Raw genomic sequence first — 15,772 nt, 5'->3', positions numbered from 1 at the left:
AGTTGTCCATGATGGCCTCTAGTTTGGACCTCATTCTCCTCTCAGCCACTACCTCCAAGGAGTCCAGGTCAAACCCAATGACAGAGCTTGCTCTCCTGATGAGCTTGTTCAGCCTTTTGGAATCTACTGCTCTAATCCCAGAGCCCCAGCACACCACTGCGTAGAAAATGGCACTCGCTACCACCGACTGATAGAACATGTGTAGCATCTTACTACACACATTGAAGGACCTGAGCCTCCTCAAGAAGTAGAGTCGGCTCTGTCCCTTCTTATAGATGGCCTCGATGTTCTTAGACCATTCCAGTCTATCGTCGATGTGCACTCCCAGGTACTTGTACGAGTCCACCATCTCCACGCCACTCCCATGGATGTAGACAGGAGTAGGTTTGACCTTTTTCCTCCTGAAATCTACCACCAGTTCCTTTGTCTTCGTCACATTCAGTTCCAAGTGGTTCACCCCACACCACTCCACAAAGCTGCTGACCAGTCCTCTGTACTCCTCCTCCTGCTCACCCTTGATACATCCCACAATTGCAGAGTCATCTGAGAACTTCTGCAGGTGGCATGACTTTGAGTTGTACTTAAAGTCCGAAGTATAGAGGGTGAAGAGGAATGGAGAAAGAACTGTCCCTTGAGGTGCCCCTGTGTTACTCACTACCTGTTCAGACACACAGTTCTGAAGTCTCACAGACTGTGGTCTGCCTGTCAGGTAGTCAGTGATCCACGAGGTCGTGGAGGCATCGACTTGCATCTCCTCCAGCTTCCTCCTTAGAAGTAAGGGCTGGATGGTATTGAAGGCACTGGAGAAGTCGAAAAACATGATCCTTACAGTGTTGCCAGCCCTGTCCAGGTGTGAGTAGGCCCTTTGCAGCATGTAGATGATCGCATCCTCCACACCAACACTGGGCTGGTAGGCAAACTGTAGGGTGTCCAGTGATGAGCTGACCAGGGGTCTCAGGTGGGATAAGACCAGCCTCTCCAGTGTCTTCATGATGTGAGAAGTCAGTGCAACTGGTCTGTAGTCGTTGAGGACAGAGGGGCGCCCTTTCTTTGGTACCGGGACCAGGCATGATGTCTTCCAGAGCACCGGGACTCTTTCCAAGCGCAGGCTCAGGTTGAACAGTCGCTGGAGCACTCCGCTCAGCTGATCAGCACAGGCCCTCAGAACTCTGGGGCAGATGTTATCTGGTCCTGTGGCCTTACCCTCGTGCAGCCTCTTCAGCTCCTTCTTCACCTGGTCAGCTGTGATGGTCAGCCTGGCCTGGGGGATGGTGCTCATACTGCTTTCAGTGCTGCAGGTGTTAATGGCGGAGGTGTTGGAGAGTGGCAGCTGTGGGGGATGGGTGGGTGAGTAGCCGTCGGGGGTTGTGGCTGTAGGCGGCCATGTTTGTGGGGGGATGGAGGAGGTATTGGGCAGTCGCAGCTGTGAAGGGTTAGGGAGCGTGTGGCAGTGGGGGGATGGGTGTTGCGCCACAGAGGACCCAGAATCAAACCTGTTAAAGAACTGGTTCAACTCGTTGGCCATCTCCAGGTTCCCTTCTGTTGCACCCCCAGCCTGTTTGAAGCCAGTGATCTCTCTCATGCTGCTCCATACATCTCTCACCCTATTCCTTTGCAGCTTGTCCTCTATCTTCTTTCTGTATGCGTCCTTGCTCTCTCTTAACTTCTGCTTTAGCTCCCTCTGTACACGCTTGACCTCTTCCTTATCTCCCCTCCTAAAGGCTCTCTTCTTGTCATTCAGAAGAGCCTTTAGGTCGCTGGTGATCCAGGGTTTGTTATTGGAAAAGCAGTGTACGTCTTTGGTGGGGATGGTGTTATCTACGCAGAAGTTAATATAGTCAGTGACACAGTCCACCAAACCGATGGGGCACCTGTCGCCGTGGTTACCATTCTTATGATTTATAAACACTGGAAAAATGCATTTAAACTGCTACTTACATACATTTATTAACTTGAAATAGCATTTTCTAGCTCTAGGATACAGTTACCTAAATAATAATATGAATAATCATTGTTTAATTTCGGTTTGAACATTATTAACCCTAAACGCACTATGGTAATTGGTCGATACAGTCTTTATTAACTGTTTTCTAGATATTCAAACAGGATCAAGAAAAGAATCAGTACTCACCAATCGGTGAAGTTAATCGATTTTTCTACGGTTCTTCAGTTGAAATAATTGGTTGTCGATAGATAAGTGATCAATAACTCTTCTCCGTGCGCTCCGTGCGCCTCCCGCGCTCTTTCTCTCTCTGATCCCGGCGCTCCGGCTGGTGTCTGTGACGTCACAGCGCTAATTCTGACAGAGCAGAGCGAGTCTCTGCTGCTTTTGTGTGTCTTTTTCATGAATGCCAGAGGTACTCGAAATGTTTAAAAAAGAAAAGCGTTTTTTTTTGTTATGTAAAAAAGTGAGTGCTGATTTTTATTTTATACAGGAAACGCATGCATGTTGAAACACTATTTAAGTTCTATAAACAACTGAGCAAGGAAAACATGATATATGTAAAAATACAATTTGATCACATAATTTACTTCATTACTTCTGGTGGTTAAATGTTTTTTTTCGGTTTGTTTTTTTCTCTTGTACCTGTTTCTGATCCTCTGGTTGAAGTTATATTTGTAAATTCTATACGTTTATTTATTTTCTTTTTTAAATAGCGCATCTCTGCTGGAGGAGACTCCTGTCCGGAGCCCGGAGGGCTTTTCATACAAATATAACATCTCCAAAAAAACTAAACCGGGCTGTGAAGAGAGGTGATTTATAACACTTGGAGAAGGAGAGAGACAAACGGAGGAATGAAATTCATTAAACAGAAAAAAAATAGTTTACTTCACAGATTAATGTGTTACAAAGCATACCCGTGTGGAGCAGTAGAGAATGAGCACGAGTCCCTGAAATAAGCGCTTTTAAGGGTTTTACACGAATCATCAGAGTATACATGCAGAAGCCAGGAGGATTAGACTCATGTACTCATGTACTCATTAAAATGTGTATCCTGGTTTTATTTTCACCCAGCTCTCAGCTCTATAGGTAGTCTGATGATTTAAATTAACTGTATAACTGTTACAAGACTTCATCTAATTGTACATTTATAAGACTGTGAGACACTTGTGAGAGCAGCTGAATCCCAGGGCTGGTGTAGAATCACCAGAGCACTGTTCAGAGCTACAGACTGGTCAACTGGTCACTATTGTAGTTACGACCATCGGCCTTTGGCTACTAATAATCAATATACTGATCAGAGTGTCAATACTGGTGTTTATTACATAAATACAAAGATAATTCCACACTCACTTGTGTTATAAAACACTTAAAAAACATGTTTGGAGGCTGATATACAGTAAAGAAAGTAATACTGAAGGGCTGGAAGTCCTGGAAAGGGTTAATAGAAACTTCTTGCTTCTGCCCTGGAACAGAGCCCACAGCTGCCAGATCAGTGAGCCCTGAGCCCAGTTCACAGAGAGGAGAACCAGGAGCTCTTTTATGTCTCTAAGAGGGCTGGGAGAAAGGAGAAAAGGGGGAGATGTGACCTGAGTCCAGGCTGTTCTGTCTGATATTGTTCATGTAGCAGCACTGATTGCCTGAATATGTTCTGGTTCTGGATTGTGAGGATAGAGAGCAGTACGGAGTTGAGCTTCTGTCTGAGTGTGAGTCTGAGCTGTGAATCTGACTGAAAAGAGAATAATGATTTTTTATTCTGTCTCTGAGAATTTTTCTTCTTTGCCAAGTGGTGTTACATCCCCTTCAGATACTCTGCACAGACTGCCAGAAAGAAGAGGAGAGAGAGATGGGCAGATAAAAGCACACACAGCGAGAGAGACATACGTCTTGATTTTCTTTGAAGCAAGTGTTCATTTCTTTTATGGAACAAGTTGTTTCTGAACTTCAAGAAATTCATACAACTTCTGAAAGATAAAATACAAATCTTGCTTCTCAGGACAGAAGAAATGCTTCCAAAAAATGCCAGTGATTTTTTCTCCTTTTAACGAAAAGTGGAGAAAAACAACAGCAGTGCATCTCCGTCGGCTTGATTTAGCTTAATACAAGTATTCACTTCCTTTTCTGTAGATTACAGCCTGCGAAAGATTAAATGAAGTTCTTGGTTACTCTTGGTCAGTGCAGAAGAAATACTGCCAGCTGGCAGGAAAATGACAGTATTTTATTTTCTTTAACTACAAACATGTGAGTTGTGAAAAGCAACAGGAATGTGTCCCTGTGCAGATGTTAAATAAAGGGCTGGTGGGTCAAACGCACTCAGGGACGCGCTTCAAATTGTGATGATGTAAACAAAATCTCCACTAAAAATTGAAGGGATTTCTTCGCAAACCCTTTTGAATGTTGCAGGAAATCCTCGTGTTTTACTCGTGTGGAACTACAACAAGTAAACAATTAAGTACCTAAGTCAATGTCCAAGAAAACCATCTTCACGTGTGGAATTTTTCTTTAACTGGCTGTTGGGAGAATTCATTTCTACACCCGTTGTATCCTTAGCAAAAATATTTTAAAATTAGAACACAGATTTGTTGGAGAACTTGACAATCCTTGACAATCATTAAATGAGCATTATACAAATGTGTGTTGATATTTTTAATATGTACCTTAATTGTAATATATATATATACATAATTGCTTTGATATGGATGTTCATTTGAAGGAATTGAGGAAACTATGAAAGATCGCAGAACAACCAAAGATACATTTGGGCATCTGCTATTGGTAAAGATGAAAGAGTACTGTAAGTGTGAAGCTTGCAGACACACGAGAGAAAAAATCAGTTTTAATGCACTTCATTAAACTGATGGTGTGCTTATCAATCGTGCATAAAATGTACATAGCAGAAGACGGTTTCGATCCATTGACCTCTGGGTTATGGGCCCAGCACGCTTCCGCTGCGCCACTCTGCTGACAGTGGCTGCTGAGTGATTCAACAAAACTGCTCTATCTTTGATTTCTAAAAGTGCGTCCGAGATGAAAAGTCTCAACGGTAAACTCAGACGTCACTTTGAGCACTTGGTCTTTCAAAGTACAAATCATCACACACTTCTCTACATGGGCGTGTCTTCAATATCGTTGAGAACCAAACCTTCTGCTTTCCAAGGCAACTGATTCTTTCGTCGTTAATTCCCAAATCTTCAATGAGAATCAGTGAAATGAAAATCAAACACATGTACATACTGTACTCGCGTCGTAGCGTAAACGAAAAATGATGGAAGCATTTGAGAAATAACAGGAGTAGTCTGAACAGCTCCAGCCTATCAACTGCTTTACAAAGTGATCGCTACCTCCACACCCAGTTTATAACACTGAAAATGATTCAGCAAGCACAGCAAAGTTCTAAAACCAGCGAATGCATCTGCATACATAAGATGTCAATTTTTCAAAAGTAAAATCTTCAGCTTTGAAAGATTGTCATTCATACAGTATATACTCATTTTTCTCTTTTTTACATTTTCGAGAAACAAACTGTCTTGTAATTAAGGCTGCATTAGAAAATGTGTATCTTGGTTTGCTAAATTAAAATCGGCACATCCCAGTGGGCAAAAGATGTAGAATATACAGTACGACTATTAAACGCATACCAGACGTGTAAATGTGCTCCGTAACTGGTCTAGAATGAAATTCTAATATACGTGTATCGTTATACGTCAATTAGACATCTATGATTATATGTTTATTATACATAAATGGTTGGAGTTCTATTACACGGATAAATTTAGAGGACTATTGTAAATATATAAAGGTCTATTATACATCAAAGAAAGAATTTTATAGGTGTAGAAACAAGTAAATAAAGCCAATGATTTGTTTTAGAAATTTATTCTTAAAATATACAATTATTCACACCTGAAAAATATATAGTTCAAATTATACATTATATACAATATTGTAATCAACAAATGTCTAATCATCATGAAAAACACAACTAGTAAACTTCAGTTACAAATTCTAGTAACATGGCAATATATATATATAGTAATGACAAACACAAACTAATTACATGAACACGCTACTATTTAACTCAAAACCACATTTCGATTCAAATATAAATTTTAAAATTTACAACTTCTGTCTTTTCACGAAAATATTATTAATGTAGGACAAACGCTACTTTCTAATAAAGACAGAAACTGTTTTGTGTCTCATGGTGATCCTTCTCTCGATACGAATGAAATGTTTAATATGATCCCTCGAGAAAAAAAAGGAGTCAATTTTTGCCTGGAATGATTGATGCCCCATCAAACATTTTGTAATATCCCTGGAAGTTTATACAGTAGAATCCTGGTTCGTAGCTTAAATTCAAGGTAAACAAGACTAAGGAAACGAGTTGGAAACTTGATGTCGAAGTGGGATTTAAATCACCCGGAACATTTCACTACATTGGGCAGTATGTGCAAGAGAGCAATGTCTGATGTCCCTTCGATAGCTCAGTTGGTAGAACGGAAGAGTGTAGACTCAACGGGGAATCCTTAGGTTGCTGGTTTGATTCTGGCTTGAAGAAAGGTGCTTTTTGTGTACTTTAATCAAAGAGTTAAAAGAGGGAATCTGTTTCATTCAGACATTGATCAAAAGCTCAATAAACGACGAAGCAGAGGCTCCTGTTCCGAATTCAGCCCACGTCTCATTGTCTTGTTTTGGCCAAGATCTGATCTTTGTATTAAGGGACTACACTGTCTGCTTTGTAATTCAAAAATACATACAAATGTCAAGTTTTTTTGTAGATATAAAGGTGTTCTCTGTTTTCAAAGGATAATTGGCATAATGATTTGGTATTGATTTTGTATCGTTGTATTATAAAGTTTGTGCTTTCTGTGTTTTTATCGTATTGTGAACTTATTTTTTAAACAAATGCTTACAAAGGCAAACACGGCACACATCTGTTTATACTAGCGGTGAATTGTACATTTTTATTAAGTAAAAGCTACTGTGCACTTCTGGGAGTATAACAGGTTCGATATAAAGTGGCAAAAATATAAAAGGGGAAAATACCCCAGACTGCGTGTAAAGCCCTATTGTGACTGTTTTAGATAAAAATGGCGTACTGTGCACGAAATGTTGCAGAAACACAATCTGATATTTTGATCATTATTATTTTAATAATTTGATTAAATTGAGGCCCAGGTCCCTATCCCTCGGGAGGGGGATCAGAATACCTCCTGGGTATCCCTGCCTGTCGTAAGAGGCGACTAAAAGGGTTGCGTCAGGAAGGGCATCCGACGTAAAACCATCTTGCCTAAACCATGGTTGCAAAGAACACAAAGCACATACCGGATCGGCCGGGGCCCGGGTTAACAACGTCCGCCATTAGTGCTGTGTCCCAACAGGGTACTAATGGAAATTATGCTACTGTGGGGAAAACTGTAGAGTGGGGGCTACAGAAAAGAAACAAGGTGAAGGGGCCTGGAAGGAATGTTAAGTCAATGAGAGTGGGGAGTTGGAATGTTGGCACCATGACAGGGAGAGGGAGAGAATTGGTTGAAACTATGGCAAGGAGAAAAGTGGAGATCTTGTGTGTGCAAGAAACCAAGTGGAAAGGAAACAGCTCAAGACACCTAGGAGAGGGATACAAGATTCTATATGCTGGAAAGAGTACCAAAATGAATGGAGTGGGTGTGATAGTGTGCAAAGACCTAGCAGACAAGATAGTGAGGGTGGTTAGACACTCAGACAGGATTATCAATGTACAGGTGGCTTTTGAGAGTGGGTTATGGAATATCATCTCTGTATATGCACCACAGGTAGGAAGACCACAGGAGGAAAAGGATAGCTTTTTGGAAGATCTCGAAGAAGTGGTTAGCAGAATCCCAGGAAATGAAATGGTGGTAATTGGAGGAGACTTCAATGCACATTTAGGAGAGAAATGCCCAGATTATCCAGATGAACATGGTCAGAGAGGGCTAGGAGAGAGAAATGAAGAAGGAGGAAGGCTACTAGAAACACTCCAAGCTCTTGAATTGTTTGCAGTGAACACAGGGTTCACGAAGAATTATGAGCAAAAGGTGACATACAGGAGTGGAGGCCATGATACCCAAATAGATTACATATTAGTGAGAAGAATTGATAGAGCGAAAGTCCAAGATGCTAAAGTCCTGCCCTATGAGGCTGTTACCAGACAACACAGGCTACTGGTGATGGACATCACAATATTGAAGGAGCGAAGAATAAGGCAGAGGAAACACCCAGCACGAACAAAAGTGTGGAAACTGAGAGAAAACAAAGTAGATTTCAACAGGCTGGTGAAAGAAATGAAAAACAACACAGAGGAAACAGAGGAGCCTTCAGTTGAAGAAGAGTGGACTGAGATGAGCCACATCCTAGAAGAGGCTGCTACCAGGGTTTGTGGAAAGACAAGAGGAGGCAGACCGAGGGAAAATGAAGAGTGGTGGTGGGATATGGAAGTTCAGGAAACACTGAAGGAAAAGAAAAAAGCATACAAGGCACTGAAAAATGGCACTGGAGAATTACAAGAATATAAGAGACTAAAGAAGGTAGCAAAAAGAAGTGTAGCAAGAGCAAAGGAAAGAGACTGGAAAGAATGGTATGAGAAACTTGAAACAAAGGAAGGAGAGGACCAAATCTACAAGATTGCTAAACATAGAGCGGGACAGAAAAAAGATATTATCCGGGTGGCGGTACTCAAGGATGGAGAAGGCAGAGTCTTGATTAAAGAAGAACAGATCAAGCAAAGATGGCTGGAGTACTTCAAAAATCTGTTAAATGTAGAAAATGAGAGGGAGAACCTAGTGGAGGCAGACGTAGTGTGTGGACCAATCCAAGAAATTTCAGTAAAGGAAGTGACAGAAGCTATCAAAGAGATGAAAGTGGGCAAAGCAACTGGACCATCAGGAATAGCAGCAGAACACTTTAAGAACCTCGATGAAGAGGGGATTCAGTGGCTGACGAGATTGCTAAACAATATTGCAAAGGAAGAGAGAATTCCAGAAGAATGGACAAAAAGCAGTATGGTTACCATCTACAAGGAGAAAGGAGACCCAATGGAGTGTAAAAACTATAGAGGAATAAAACTTCTGGAACATGGATTGAAAATCCTGGAAAAAATTCTGGACAAGAGACTCAGGAAGATAATCAGGATCCACAACTCACAATTTGGATTCTCAGCGGGGAAAAGCACAACAGATGCCATTTTTGTGATGAGACAGTTACAGGAGAAGACACTAGAGAAAGGGAAAAAGCTGTATGTGGCCTTTCTGGACTTGGAGAAGGCATATGACCGTGTGCCCAGAGAGGTGGTGTATTGGTGCTTGAGGAAGAAAGGAGTACCAGAAAGCATGGTGAAGTTAGTTCAAGCAACCTATAGAGATGCAACTACGAAGATGATAACACAACAGGGAGAGACAAAAGAGTTTGAAATCACAGTTGGAGTACACCAAGGATCAGCACTAAGTCCTTTCCTTTTCATAAACATTATTGACACACTGACAGAGGAGGTAAGAACAGAAGTGCCTTGGGAACTCATCTTTGCTGATGATGTGGCACTGATGGCAGACTCAGAAGTAGAACTACAGGAGAAAGTGTTCAAATGACAGAGGAGTCTGGAAAAGGGTGGACTGAAAATGAATGCAGAAAAATCTGAAATAATGGTAATGGAGAGAAGAGGAGATACTATGACCAATGTTGAGGAGACAAATGGAGGAAAATTGAAACAAGTTGATGACTTTAAATACCTTGGATCAAAACTGGTAAAGGGAGGAGAAACACTGGAGGCAGTAAAACAAAGAGTGAAAGCTGGATGGAACAAGTGGAGAGAAATAACTGGAATAATCTGTGACAGGAAAATTCCCAGAAAGTTAAAGTGCAAAATGTACAAGACTGTGATTAGACCTGTACTACTATATGGAGCTGAATGCTTGGCAGTTGGAAAGAGGGAAGAGAACTTGATGAGAAGAACTGAAATGAGGATGTTGAGATGGATTCTGCAGATTTCAATGAAGGATAAGATCAGAAATGAAGAAATCCGTAGACGATGTAGGGTGGTGGATGTGGTTGAGAAGATGCGAGAGGCAAGGTTACGGTGGTATGGACATATCATGAGGAGGGACGTTGAGGAAGTAACAAAGAGGGTAATGGAATTTGAGGTGGAAGGTAACAGAGGAAGAGGCAGGCCTAGAAAGAGATGGATAGATTGTGTGAGAAAAGATATGGAGGTATGTGAAGTGAGTGAGGAAGATGTGCTCGACAGAGACAAATGGAGAAGAGCAACCAAAGCAGCTGACCCCAGGACAGTCTGGGACTAAGGCTGTGAAAAAGAAGAAGAAGAAGAAGAGGCCCAGGTCCCAAATCTTCAGTTCTGATTTTTTAAGTGATATCTTTCCTTCCTGTCGTGGAAGTCACACGATGTGAGCAATTGTTTTTTTTTTTAACGTTACGATCCAAAGAGCCTCAGACGCACTGTAACCAAACCAGGATGGATTCTGCTGGGAGCCGGACTGAGCTCATTCTCACTGCCTGTGCTGAAAACAGAATCAGCTCTTCCCCGAATATCGTTTACAGCTGCTGGATGGTGCTCTGCGTTTTACTGCTCCGGCAATTACTTTGACGAAAGACAGATCACTTGGGCGCTTTTAACCTTCTCGCAGCTACGGGCGAGACTGACGCTCGCGATATGAAGGCACCCGCTGGTACACATTCTCTAACTTTCACAATTGCGACAGACTTCGCTTTTAAAAAAAAAAAGTAGATATAGCCCTGAAAAAAGCATTAGCTTTATCAGTTTTTACATTAATCTATTTTGAATCAAATATTGATTTTTTTTATTGCATTTTACATTATAATAATAATCATCATCATCATTATTGCTTACACTTATATAGTGCTGTTCTGGATACTCCACTCAATGCGCTTTACAGGTAATGGGGACTCCCCTCCACCACCACCATTCTCCTGAATGCTGACAGAGAGTCAGGACCTCAGTTTTACGTCTCAGCCGAAGGACGGCACCTGTTTACAGTTTAGTATCCCCGTCATTGTACTGGGGGTATTAGGACCCGCATGGACCGCAGGGTGTGCGCCCAGCGACAAAAACCAGACGTGTGTCGGGCTCGGCTGCGAGCAGGACAATGACGTCACGGGGACAAAGTAGAGGAAATCAAAACGGTTCTATAAAAGACCTGTGTCAGCTGTCGGTTTGCACTCTGGACTCTAAATCCTCCGATCCGATTTTAAATCTCTCTAATACCTGAGCTGCGGCTTCTTCCCAGTATTTATTCGTATACTTATTATGTGTAAGTGTATAGATGAAACCTTCATATATTGTTCAGTTTAAATCAAAATGCTTTACCACTACAAGAGAGAAGTATAGTATGAAGGATGGGACAAATTTATGATTTCTTGGAACAAAACGGTTTTTATTTGCATTCGAAATGAAGCGGAATTTTAGCGCGACACACAAACCCTTTGTCTTTTTTAGAGTGATTTTTAAACAGACACAAATGTAGAAAACGTGTTTTTTTAGCCCTACAATACCAGTGTCAGTGGCGTAATGAATAACGCGTCAGGCCTCGCGTCAGAAAATTAGAGGTTCGACTGCCGTCTGGCAACTTACCCAAAAGTTTGAGTTTATACCACTTACATTCCTTTATATAAATGAACTGCACCTGAAAGCTATAGAAAACACTTTGGGTAAGTTGTCTGCAGCCTCATGCGAATTTCGACAACTTACCCAAAACAGTGTTTTTTGGAGATCAGCTCCAGCTCTGAACTCAATTCCAATGAAAAAACTGGAGTTGTGTGCATCCGTCCATGAACATCAACTGTACTGCTGTTTTTCTATGCGTAATTTAATCGCAAGCACTTAAAAGATGCAAAAAGATTTCAAAGAAAACATAATTGAAAGACAGTCGAGTAAGGAGGTAGAAAAACGCACTCCCCTGTTGAATAATCAACCAGTCGCCCATGTGACTGGATATAAAAATACATTATTCATTTTGCCCAGTCTCTGGAAGCTTCGATGAGATTATTTTCCCTTCCTTATTTCTTCATTCCCATGAATTTACTTTGTAGTAGAAGAAACACGAAAGTGGGAAACTGCAGGCATTCTTCGTGAAGGGTGGATTGTGTTCAGTGAACATATGCACATCTTTACGTCAGTTCCACAACCTGCACCCTAGGGGATGTAGCTCAGTGGTAGAGTGCATGCTTTGCATGTTTGAGGTCCCGGGTTCAATCCCCAGCATTTCCAGGTGTCTTATTATTGTGCTCACATCGCAATCTTCTGTTGAGTGAGAACTCTTTGCTCGTGTTCATAGAGAGACAGGTTTACACAATTACACTCTACAAAAGTGCTACAGTGTTGCTCTACTGTTTAAAATGTACCTCCAAAGCATTTTGTTCTGTTAACTACCAAATGATTTGAACTAATTTAACGTCATATTCAGAAAATCCAGAGAAGGTCATCAGACTTTTAGTGGCTGTTGAAGAAAACACCTGTTGAGTCTCACTAGGGATTTCTTGAGAGATCATTCAGCGAGCGAGTCCTCCCTCTGGACTCCGCACTGAGCTGAAAGCTGTGCGAATTCCTCACTGTGTGTCCTGTACTGTTACATGTGCTTTCGTGTAGGTGTGGAGCACAGCAACAAGAACACCTTGAACTTTTTCCGTATGTGAAGGAAAAGGCAAAAGAGCATGAAAAGTATTGAGTGTATAAAATATCTATGGTACAACCCGAGAATAAACTGATGGACTAAACAACAACATTTGATGATTAAAGAGATTCAAGAAACACAATCATCCACACACGAGCTTGGATCCTGAACACTTAAGTTAATTGACAAAGCGAAGGATATAACCTGTAAACTCTCTTCATGTCTTATACTTTATTAAATAAAACAATTTCTTACTTTCTTAATAATTTCTTACTGTTGATGGACAATTTATTGAATTTTTGCAAAATCACAATTACAGCTTTTTCAGTTAAACTGTTATTCACATACTCTAACGTAGATAAACGTTAGTGTCTTCTGATGTGTGAGACATTTTCTCAAAAAAAATATTTGTTAGTCTCTCTGGAGGCTGCAGACGGTGTTTAGAGAAAGAATTTCAAAAAGACAGGCTCCCTAAGCTTAACATCAATGCAGAAAAAAATGTTTTCTCAACAGAAATGCTCTTTGGCACTTTCAGCTTTACGTAGGGCGCAACGTCTGCCGAAATCACTTATGAGCCAGTGCACATTGTAGTGTGCCAGCAACTACATTTAATATTGGCTGTGGTGGTGAGCTGTTTTTGTCTGTGAAAGCAGTTGTCTGTGATACTTCACGCCGAATCATCGGCAGGGGTAAAGCTTATTAAATATTTGCGGATAGCGCTCCATCAGAAATAACTTGTCCAAGTTCAAAAGAGATCATAGGGTTTACATCAAGCAGTCACAAAACATACCTCACATGTCAAATTTAAATGGGGAATTGATTTTGCTTCTTGACGTTGTTCCTGTGGTTGCGTTGGTTACATAGGTGAACGGTCTTCCACATTCTACTAGAGTATCCACTGGGTTGCCTTTATCCATTATCTTGGAAAGAATCTGTGCTTCAACTAAAAAAAAAAATCATCAGTACTGTCGTTTTTTTCTGTGCGTACAGCCATCACTTAAAGCATATAACAATCCGTTCAATCCCCCGCATCTCCAGGTGCTTTATATTACTGTGCTCACATCACAGTCTTCTGTTGAGTGAGAACTCTTTGCTCGTGTTCATAGAGAGACAGGTTTACACAATTAAACTCAGGCACACTTGAAGTGCTACAGTGTTGCTCTGCTGTTTTAAATGTACCTCCAAAGCATTTAGTTTTGTTAACTACCAACTGATTTGAACTAATTTAACGTCATATTCAGAAAATCCAGAGAAGATCATCAAACTTTTCGTGGCTGTTGAAGAAAACACCTTTTGAATCTCACCAGGGATTTCTTGAGAGATCATTCAGCGAGCAAGTCCTCCCACTGGACTCCAAACATTTTGGGTTAAACTGTTATTCACATACTCTAACGAAGAGAAACGTTAGTGTCTTCCGGTGTGTGAGCCCATTTCTCAAAATATAAAAAAAATAAAAGTTATATAAATTGAATTGTTCTACTTTTTAGGCTTGCATAGTATTATTAATATTTCAGTTAAATCTTTTCTTCTGTAGTAATATGAGTTGATATTAATATTAGTCCTGATTTATAATTTTTTGTCATGGTTGATCTTTAGTTATTTTGTAATTAGTTTCAGTTTTGAACAGTAGTTTAGCGCAGAGAAGCTACCAAAACTGGTAATGTTCACATAATGTGTAATGCAATAGCAGCATTTTGGGTTGAAAACAAAAAGTATATCTTGGTATGAATCCTAACACTTCATAAGTAGCATTCTTGGATTTCTCGCTTCAGATAAAGTTGTCTATACAGCATAGATTTCTACTCAATCAATATCAGCTGTGTTATCACTACAGAACGCTAAATATAGACCCTGGCAATACTTCGTGAGATCTTCGTAAGAAAATCCAAAATACTACGGAAGGAATCAAATTTATACGTTTCTTTGGATCGAGAAGATGATCATTATGAGACTCAAAACATGCCTGTCTTTTCTTTTTTCGAGGACACATGGATTATCGAGGTGTAAAGATGGGTTCAAAACTAAAATCACCTTCTATCGCTGCTGTTTCCTTAAATCCTTCAACTGATCATCGATATCGAGGAATAATATTATATAGTTTCTTCAAATCCTTCAACTGATCATCGACATAGAGAAATAATATTATACAAATTGTGGTTTTCTGTTAATTGCCAATTTGACTGTAATTACATCTTCGTTTACAGATGTCTTGCATGTATCACAAGGTATAATAGCTGTCGTGCGTCCTCAGTTAAAATGTTTTAAAAAGTACGACAAAAGTACAACATGCTTAAGAACATTTATGGTTACATCCATATTAAAATGAAGTTAAATGACTTGCTTGCGAAGCACCAAGCAGCCTTGAACGGTTCCCGGAAATCAAATATACAGTACAGATGGATTCAGAGTGTGCTTTCCAACTTTTGTGCAACATTTTCTTTTGACAGGGCAGAGTTGTCTTCACAATCTGGGTTGATTAAAAAGGTGTGACATCAGTGTTAAACAGCTTTCCTTCTTGGGGAACAACGGTTGTGTTCAATATTTCTAACTATTTTGGTTTCAAGATCGCAATTTAGTGTGAAACATAAAAGCCAGCTGGATAAGCTTGATTAATTCCCCTCACGGGATCAATAAAGTATCTATCTATAAATCTCTTACACGTCATTTACAATGGCCTTTCAACTAATAGCCCGTGCAGGGATCAAATCCCAGCTGTTGGTACGAGTTGCATAAGACCCTGTAACGCGCTGATAAGAAACTAACCTCTGCTTCTTCATTACATACACAGTGAGCTATATTTGCGAGCCTACTACCCCCTGCGGGCTCTGTATTTGATTGCGGTACAAGACCGGCCGTGGAGATAAAGTGAGACGGGTGTGTACTTTAAAAGGCTCATAGTGTCCCTGGGAGGGCTCAAACCACCACCCTTTTTGTTAACAACCGAGCCACAATGACTCATGTACAGCTTAACACTCCTTGGTCTCAGTGAAAGTGATACAAATTTCAGGAGATTAATTTGTTTTTAAAGGAAAATCACCAACAGTGGCCGAGATCTACTGGAGCTTTTCATTCTATACTGCGATTTCTGTAGGGTACCCTGTGAAAATACGAGTTTTGAGGAGAAGGGATGGACATATAAGGTCAGAAGGCTTGGGGAATTGAACTTTAAGGT

The 15,772-nt window shown here is 40.7% G+C and overlaps 1 protein-coding gene and 1 non-coding gene across 2 annotated transcripts in view; one reads left to right on the top strand and one right to left on the bottom strand.

The window, feature by feature from the left end:
- The window catches only part of LOC148826061 (scavenger receptor cysteine-rich domain-containing protein DMBT1-like), a 204,241-nt gene that overhangs the window by 43,835 nt on the left and 144,634 nt on the right, over positions 1 to 15,772 (bottom strand). The window lies entirely within an intron of this gene.
- trnaa-ugc (transfer RNA alanine (anticodon UGC)) lies at positions 12,126 to 12,197 on the top strand. Its single transcript has one exon. It is a non-coding gene; the product is annotated as a tRNA-Ala (tRNA).

The sequence above is a fragment of the Atractosteus spatula genome, chromosome 10 (genome assembly GCF_055471065.1).
Source record: "Atractosteus spatula isolate fAtrSpa1 chromosome 10, fAtrSpa1.hap1, whole genome shotgun sequence".
NCBI classification, from domain to species: Eukaryota; Metazoa; Chordata; class Actinopteri; order Semionotiformes; family Lepisosteidae; genus Atractosteus; species Atractosteus spatula.
The sequence above is the reverse complement of the archived record's forward strand: the minus strand, read 5'-3'. Positions and strand labels throughout refer to the sequence as shown.